The following is a 9,594-nucleotide window of genomic DNA, read 5'->3' as shown; positions in this document are numbered from 1 at the left end:
GTTCAATGTCAACTCTTAGAAGTGAGCTAGAAAGAGGGAGAAAGAGAGGTCATAAGAGCAATGGGAATGAGAACATAGAGGAAAAACTAACTTATCGGCTCTTCACCTCTTCTGTTGAGGTGAAAATCCCGTTTGGTATTTCCCAATGCCTCTCATTCCTATCGTTCTTAAGCACCTCCTTCCTCTTGCTTTTTGTTTGCTAAATCGTTTAGAAGGAAAACTAAACATATATGTGGACACAATGAGATGATATGAGATGTCGATTGTGAGATAGGATGACAAAGTATAGAGGGCCTAAGAGCAGTGTGCATGGAAACCTGCTGAAAGGTTAAAGCCCCCGTTCATTGTCTAACACTAGAGGATGCTTTGGTGTTAGTTTCTTGATGCTCTCATGCCTATTGTTCTTTGCTGCACGTTCCTCTTCCTTTTGGACAACACAACATAAAATGGATTTACAGTATGACATGATTTGGTTCAACTTCATATACTTTGCATAGTATGAGGATTATTTTGCACGTTTTATTGGCATGCCTTAATCCATGGTAAGATAAGATGGTGGATTGCTAACTGGTTTATACTTTACAATATAGTCTGGTAATTTACGTTTCAGATTCTACAAGCAGAACCAAACATCTTTTAGCCCAGGATTTTTCTGCACATGAGTACATATTATGCCAATATATTAAGCACACATCTAAATCTAAGAAAATCCATCCAATCATACACTAACACATTTTTCAAAATTTTAGCAACATGGGACATACAACTTTGACATAGGCAGTTGTACATATTCTTCACTAGTTCCCTTAAGTTGAACTCAATCTGGACATGAATCGGATCAATGACTCACCATCCCTGACCACTGAAGCGAACAGGAGCATAAAACAGAATAAGAAAGATGGTAGTGAGCAAACATAACATGTAACATTATCAAGTTTACCGATGCTTGAAGAAGAAGCTAGTGTGCAGAAATGCACCACCGGTGTCATAACTCCTTTTTACCAATGATTCTCTAATACGCATGAATGCTGATTTGTTAAATGCAGAGTTCTGGACAATTGGTGAGCGGAGCAAAGTCTTGTATATTTTTAGTCCTCATACAAAGTAATGTTGCTAAGACTGAAATTTGTAATGAGCTCCATACTGACATGGAAGCATTGCCTGACTGTTATTGGGTCTCCCTATGCTTGTGGGAGTGGATAGGAGTGATTGTTTCAAACATTTTTTGGACAAAATTTATGAAAAAATATTGGATGGAAGGAGAAGCAGCTATCTACTGGTGGCAAAGAAATTTTGTTGAAGGCGGTAGCACAATGATAACCCACAAGTGTAGGGAATCTATAGTAGTCTTTTCAATAAGTAAGAGTGTTGAACCCAACGAGGAGTAGAATGAATTGGTTGATGGAAAGTAGCAAGAGTTCACTAAAAAGTTGCAAAGAGTGTTTGATGGTTTGTTTGAAAGCAAGAGCAATTGCAAGAAAAGTAAATAGTAATAAAGTGCAACGGTGCAACAAATGGTCAAATCCTTGACCGTGCCAAGGACAACCTGGTTGTTTTACTTATAGGGATCAAGGCGTTCTCAAGGACACACGAAAGTTTCACCAAGTTACTTTCGTGAAGATTCATTGATTTACCATTCATTGCTTTGATAGTTTATTGTGAAGTGGAACTATGATAATGTGATGTTCTTATTTGAACAAACAAAGTAACTATGATTATAACCTTTATGCAAGCATCCACAAATACAGGAGAATAATTAAGATAACATACTTACGGTTCATTGGTTTGACAGTGTATTGTGCGGTGCAACCTATGATAATGTGATGTTCATTAATTTGATAGTTTATTGTGCGGTTTCGCTGATGGATCACTAGCTAATCTCGGTTCTAGCTTTCATTGCTAATGTTGCAAACAGGGACCGGAAGAATACCTCCCGTACAAACCTCCCATGGACCAGACCAAACCATGTGCATATGAAGTTGAATGTTGATGCATTATTTTAGGTGGACTCGGGTGTGGGAGCAACAACAGCTTTTTCGAGAGATGTTAATGGTTCTTTCATCGCGGGCAAGTGCATTTTTTATCCGTATGCAACTTCATATACACATGGAGGCGCTGGCCATGAAGGGTGGTCTCCATCTTAGTAATTCTCTTGGCATTAACAGAATAGAAGCAGAGTCCGACACTGTGGAGGTTAGAGCATCTATGGTTGGACCTAGCTAATTCAGCCCCTATATGTCCGTGAACGCGCCTGGGCGCGCCCATGGAAAGGGGTGGAAAACCCCTCAAATGCGCGCGTCCACATCTATATAACTCAAATTCAGACCCCCAAATCATTGTTGTCCAGGCAACTTGAACGAATCTACGTAAATGATCTTAAGTAGATCAACGAAACAAAACAACCAACGAACATAGATCAACCAATTTGCATACGGGCATATAAACATGAAAGTTCACCTGACCAAAATACACAGTCCACACCGAACGAACACAGATCTAAACTAAAATAGCTTAACAACTAAACTAAGCAGGACAAGGGCGGAGGAAATCACCATTTCCTCTTCGGCCTCTTTCCCCTTGCGGCTATCGGTGCGGCTGTACCCCTCCGTATAGGCATCAACGGAGGGAGGGGTGTCATTGTTGGAGTTGGAGTCGTGGGATCCATCGGAGAGGTCAGAGTCGTCGGAGGAGGAGATGACGCTAGTCATCCTACAGACCGCGTGCTCCCGCGCCTTCGCCAGTCGGGTGGAATTCACTTTGGCTGCCGCATCCGGCATTGGCTCGAGCTGCGAGTGCTTGATAGCGAGCCAGAGGTTTTTGTGGCGAAGCCGCCGTGTGTCAGTCTCCGCTGTCGTGGGTGAGGTGGCAAGGGGCGCCATATGGAGCAGCCAGAGAAGGCAGAGAGGGAGGGGTGACAGACCAAAAGGGCACGGAGAGCCCGGTGCTGCGCGGACGCAACGACCGACGCCATCGTCCGCACTGCGTTGTTGGGCGAAGGGGACGACGCGGTGCCTGAGCTTCTGCTTCCGCCCCGACAAGATGCGACTCCCAATCGTCGCCGGTGTTAGATGCGCCATCGAATGTTGCACCACTGTCGTTGCTTGACATGGATTGGAAGAGGAGTGGAGGAGGAGACGAAGAGAAGTGGAGTGGAGTGAGGGTTTGACACCGGTCTAGGGTTCGTCCAGTGGTGATTTATGTGGGGTTCAGATGGAATGGCCCAACATGGCAGACCCGCTTAGGTGCGACCAGGCCTCGCGTACGCGTCCCAGATTTGGCCTGGGTTTGAAAGGTGTCGGTCAGTCCGGACGTTTGCTGCCGGTTTAGGGAAACTCGACTTGATCATGGTTTTGTGACTAGACACTGGGCGTCCGTCTGATCAATATGGGAAGCCCGGTTGTAGGCTCTGTAAATTTACCTAAAAGGGCAACCGCAATGGTGGGACTCGCACCACCTATTTATGCGCATACTGGACATGGCTTTGTAGATTGGAACGTGGCTTTCACACATTTTTTCTGTTAGGGCAACTCCAATGTGCCAACGCAAATGGACGTGGATTTTTTATGTGTTTTGTCCGTTTGGGTCGGCGAGCAGACGGGCGTGTTCGCTTTTTGGTTTGAGTCGGCCGATGAGCCCAACTGACCGACGCATTATCGACATGCTCATTAAAAAACTAAATACTCGTAAAATTTAAAGCATGCAAATAAGTTAAACATAATTATACAATAAACTGGCCGGTCAAGCGGCGACCAAAGCCCAGTTAAACATAAAATTTAAAACTTAAAGAAATGCACCTCCGAGTCGCCCAGCCGCCCAGCATGCAGCCCTAGGCATCGCCCTCATCCTCAGAGCTGGTGAGATCGACGAAGTCCGGCGGTGATGCACTGGAATGTATACATGATCCCGATGCACCTCTGGCAACAGCTCCCATCGTGCCGGCACGCGTGACGAGCTGGCCTCGGTATCGTGTTTCGCCTTGCCCTTCCCCTTCCTGAAGAAGCCAACAATTGCTAGGGCTAGGATTTCTTATCACCGGCGAGGGAGCTGGTGTGGCTAGATGTGAATGGGAGTGGGGAGAAGATGAGGCCGGCCCGCACGCATGCCATTTAAAGTAAGCGTGGACTCTGGACGCTTCTAGCGGCTGCCATGCGGGGCTGAGATCAGTGGGTCACATTAAATATGACTGTGACGGTGGTTGGGCGTCTGATACATGGGCTCAAAATGAACGGCCACCGAGCATCTCGTGTCTGTGTGGACGCAAATCAAGCACAAATATAGCCTGGAATGTGTCCAAACGCGAACAGTTTTTGAGTTTGCGTCGGCACAAATATGGCTTTGAGTTGCCCTTAGCGCTGACCGAACACACTGTCGCGTGGCCAACTGAAATGGGGTGCGATCTAGTTTACCGACCTGAGCATGCCGGGTGGCGCCACCGTTGCCACCTGCTGTAGCACCTACCTCGTTCATGATAACCACCGGCGCCTCCGCCGAGCTCTCTGGCGCGGTGGCGGGTGATGGCTTGCATGACACCGACGCCCTCAATCTTACCCGCCCCGACGCCCACCACGTCGGATCCTTACCATGAAACCGCAAGGGTCGTGTTACTGACCCCACTGGGTGCGTCTAGGTCCGTCATGTCACCATCAGAGCCCCTGCCGACGGCCAACCCTCCCGTTCTGCAACCATTCTCTGTCCTTCGAGCTTGACACACCTACGCCCACCAGGTGCTCGACTAAATGCTCGGGCGATGATGGCAGGAGGGTGCTGCGAGCATCGTCTCTGGGTGTCCTTCAGTTTCCATATCGCTCGTCCACGTCTATTGCAAGCCCATAATCTCATTTACAGTAGTTCAGGTGTGTGCGGCATCGAGGACGTCGCCGCGGTGCATGAGTTGTTGGACGAAGTGCAGCTGTGACCTCCTCCTCAAAGACACACACATCTGATGGCAGGCGACGTGCGCTGGCGCGTTCGTTACGCGGCCGACCTCGTGACGGCGAAACAGATCCGGCTCGACGACGGCGAACTGTGGCTCCGCTCAGGGGCTCTCAGGATCGTCCTTCTCGACGCCGCGGGGCATACAGTGGAAGCGCGCTTTCTCAGGGAAGGTGAGTTCATCAATATTGGTGACATCGTTTCCTTCCCGTGCCATTTCGCAAGGGTTTTGGACCAGATTCCGGCGAAAATCTCCGGCGAGGATGCGTCGGTGCACGGCGCGGGCACGTCACGTAGGGGGGAAGCCACCACCACGGTACACGGGCACGAGCGCGTGTCTCTGGGGACACGTCGCCACCCACCCCTGTGACAGATGGAACTGGGGTCCTCGGGCGCGCACCAGGCCGCCATGGCGCGGATACGCGACACGTGGGGGGATGCGTATCCGACCGCCATGAGAGGAGCGGACCTAGGGTTTCCGGGGGCGCCGCGGGTATAAATCACGCGTCCGCCACCCCTTCCCCCATTTTGGATCTAGACGAGGGTTTCGCCCATTTCTGGAGCGCTCTGCTTCCTGCTAGATCTAGGGTTCGTCAGTCTTTTACCTGGTGGGAAGGCAAGATCCATGGTGATAGCCGGTCTTCTACGCAAGTAGTTGCTTCCTCCCGCCCCGCGAAACCACCTGTTCCGCCTAGAGCTGCTGAGATGAGAGGAGAAGGTTTCGGTGCGGGTCGCAATGGCCACGGAGCTGGTCGCTTCGACCGGGGGCGCGGCCGTGGATTCGACCACGTGTGGAAGCCCAAGACGAAGGTGGTGAATTCGTCCTCAACCAGAGCGTCTGGATCTGGCGGGTCCAGATTCGACAAGTGGGACGACGTCGCCAGCGGGCGTGCTGGCAATGCTCGCTAGTCCCGCTGGGATGGTGCTACGGAGGCAAGACATGAGCATGTTAAGGTGGAGGCGACGAGGGAGATGACGACCCCTCCTTCACATGGGAGGCAGGGTGCCCTGGGCGGCAGTGACATGGATCCGCGCGTCTCCACCATGAACAAGTCCACTCCGGGGAACCGTGAGCTCCACACATCTTCTAGTACTAATGCATCCTCTTTTGATGTCTGTCAGATTTGCAATACTCCTGGCCATTTTACTGCTAGATGTCCGCAAGCTCTCTGTGATCACTGTAAGAAGAGAGGTCATTTATATGTTGTCTGCACTGAATTCTTCCCACGGGAGTGCACCCCTGCGATGTGCGCCTTCCAGTCCAAAGGGCAAGGATTCTTTTACATCCCTGACTTTGGTGTTGATAGGCAACCTAGAGAGCGCATTTTCAATATTGTTGTCACTATTACTGAAGGGTCCGCTCAAACTAAAGATATTGAACATGAGCTGAGCGTGTACGTTGGTCAGGGGTGGAGATGCTCGGCTAGATTCTTTGCTCCGCAGAAGTTTGTCATGAGAATGCCAAACCCTAGAGAGGTCGACAGAGCTCTTTTTGTTAAACATGTTAGACTTAAACAATGTGGAGTTAGTGTGAAATTCTCCCCATGGTCTGAGGATATCGACTCTGAGGAGCTCATGGAAGTTGCGTGGGTAAGAATTGGTAAAATTCCCCCTAATAAGAGATCTGACGTTGTTTCCTACATGGGGGCACTGGTTGGGATTACCTTGGAGGTGGACATGTCAACTGTTAATCGCCCCTCCTTTGTTAGAGCAAAAATTGGGTGCAGATCTTTAGCCCAACTCCCTGCTACTGCTGAAGGAGTGCTTGGGGGTCGTTTTTATAAGTTCACATATGAAATTGAATAGGTTCTTGTTAAAAAAACCCTGTTGAGGAAGAACCTGTTGATCCTGTTGTTGATGACACAGCTAAACCTGAGTATACTCCTAAAAGGAAACATACTGATCAAGAGAAAAAAGAGAGCCCACCTGATAAGCATCGATCTGGAAAAAATGATAGCTCCTATCGTGGGGGCAAGGCATGTCGCCTGCTACCTACTGATAATGAGGAAAATGAGGAAGATGCTTCATCTGAAAGTGGGGCAGATACCTCCTTGCTTATTGAAACAATGCAGAGAGAGATTGATGAGTGTGCTGGCATGGAGAAACTGGACTCTTCCATGTGGATTGTCCCCATAGAAACAGCTAACTTTGGGGCAGACTCACAAGATGTACAGGTGAATAAAGATACTTGTAATACTGATGATCTGAATCTTTTACCCGCAGTTACTAACTTGGATCAGGTTGTGGAGGTGGTGGGTGAAACAGATCCAGGCATGAAAACTTCCAGTGATTATGTGGTACAATTTCCATCCCCAGATCAATTTGAAGAGACTGTTCTTACCCCCCCCCCCCACTTGCAACCGAAGCTACCCTCAGGTTCAATAAGCGTAATGCATCCAGAATTCAGGACAAGATAGAAGACAGGGCAAAGAAGCTGGCTTACAAGAATGACCCTAAAGGTAACTCAAAACCTGATTGTAGAAATTCTTTCGATGTCTTGTCCAATTATGAGCTGGTTAGTAGAGCCAGTCAAATGGGGGTGGATATTCCCGATGACTCGTTTACCTCTTTGGATGTTATCAGAGAGTTAGAGCGTGTTAGAGGGGAGTTAATTAACAAAAGCAAATCTGACTCCATTACTCAGGGGGTGGATGAGGACATTGTGATCATCGATGGGCTGGGTAGGAGTAATCCTGTGGACCTAGAATGGCTTGACCAAGAGGAACATGTTTTTGAAAATATCCAATCCAGTAGAACTAAAAAGAAGAACAAAAAGAAAGTAGGTGTTATGACTTCTAGACCTGTGACTAGAAGCCAAAAACATTGTGGCCTAGAGACAGACCTGATCCATAACCCTACAATATCTCCTGGTAGGGTTACTCATTCTAAATTCCACAAGAAACGTTCCAAATGAGAGGCCTCATTTGGAACTGTCGAGAGGTAGGCAAGAAAGGAACGGCCACCTGCCTCTCTGACATGATCAATGACCATTCCCTTGATTTTCTGGGATTACAAGAAACTATGAAGAAAGACTTCTCCTCTAAATGCTTGAGGAGAATTGATCCCTTTGACATTTTTCAATGGACCTGGATTCCTTCTGTGGGAAAATCTGGTGGCATCCTGTGTGGGGTTAGAAGTGATAAGTTAGAGATTACTTCCTGTACCAAGGGGAAACATATTCTACAACTGGTGCTGCAGGATAAGCAGAAAAAACTGAAGTGGGCCTGCTTGTAGTATATGGACCATCCCATGAGGAGTTGAAAGGGGAATTTTTGGTCGAGCTTGCTGCATCCTGCAATGGGATGCAAGTGCCTTACATTGTTGGGGGCGACTTTAACATCCTTAGGCATGCCGGTGAAAAGAACAAGAAGCTTAATAGTCACAAATCTTCTGATCTATTTAACTCTGTTTCAATACCGTAGCTCTGCGTGAGATCCATGTTAATGGAGGTAAATACACCTGGACCAACCAACAGGCCCACCCCACCTTGGAAAAATTGGACTGTATCCTCATGTCTGAAGATTGGGAAGACATGTTTCTGAAGCAAATATGCCCTAGAGGCAATAATAAAGTTATTATTTATTTCCTTATTTCATGATAAATGTTTATTATTCATGCTAGAATTGTATTAACCGGAAACATAATACATGTGTGAATACATAGACAAACAGAATGTCACTAGTATGCCTCTACTTGACTAGCTCGTTAATCGAAGATGGTTATGTTTCCTAACCATAGACAAAGAGTTGTTATTTGATTAACGAGGTCACATCATTAGTTGAATGATCTGATTGACATGACCCATTCCATTAGCTTAGCACCCGATCGTTTAGTATGTTGCTATTGCTTTCTTCATGACTTATACATGTTCCTATAACTATGAGATTATGCAACTCCCGTTTACCGAAGGAACACTTTGGGTACTACCAAACGTCACAACGTAACTGGGTGGTACATGTTGGGTTGGCGTATTTCGAGATTAGGTTTTGTCACTCCGATTGTCGGAGAGGTATCTCTGGGCCCTCTCGGTAATGCACATCACATAAGCCTTGCAAGCATTACAACTAATATGGTAGTTGTGAGATGATGTATTACAGAACGAGTAAAGAGACTTGCCGGTAACGAGATTGAACTAGGTATTGGATACCGACGATCGAATCTCGGGCAAGTAACATACCAATGACAAAGGGAACAACGTATGTTGTTATGCGGTCTGACCGATAAAGATCTTCGTAGAATATGTAGGAGCCAATATGGGCATCCAGGTCCCGCTATTGGTTATTGACCGGAGACGTGTCTCGGTCATGTCTACATTGTTCTCGAACTGTAGGGTCCGCACGCTTAACGTTACGATGACAGTTATTATGAGTTTATGCATTTTGATGTACCGAAGGTTGTTCGGAGTCCCGGATGTGATCACGGACATGACGAGGAGTCTCGAAATGGTCGAGACATAAAGATTGATATATTGGAAGCCTATGTTTGAACATCGGAAGTGTTCCGGGTGAAATCAGGATTTTACCGGATTACCGGGAAGGTTACCGGAACCCCCCGGGAGTCATATGGGCCTTATTGGGCCTTAGTGGAAAGGTGAAAGGGCTGCCCATAAGGGCTGCACGCCTCCCCCCCTAGTCCTATTAGGACTAGGAGAGGTGGACGGCC

The sequence above is a fragment of the Triticum dicoccoides genome, chromosome 1B, assembly GCF_002162155.2.
Source record: "Triticum dicoccoides isolate Atlit2015 ecotype Zavitan chromosome 1B, WEW_v2.0, whole genome shotgun sequence".
NCBI lineage: Eukaryota > Viridiplantae > Streptophyta > Magnoliopsida > Poales > Poaceae > Triticum > Triticum dicoccoides.
Note: the sequence above shows the minus strand (reverse complement) of the source record.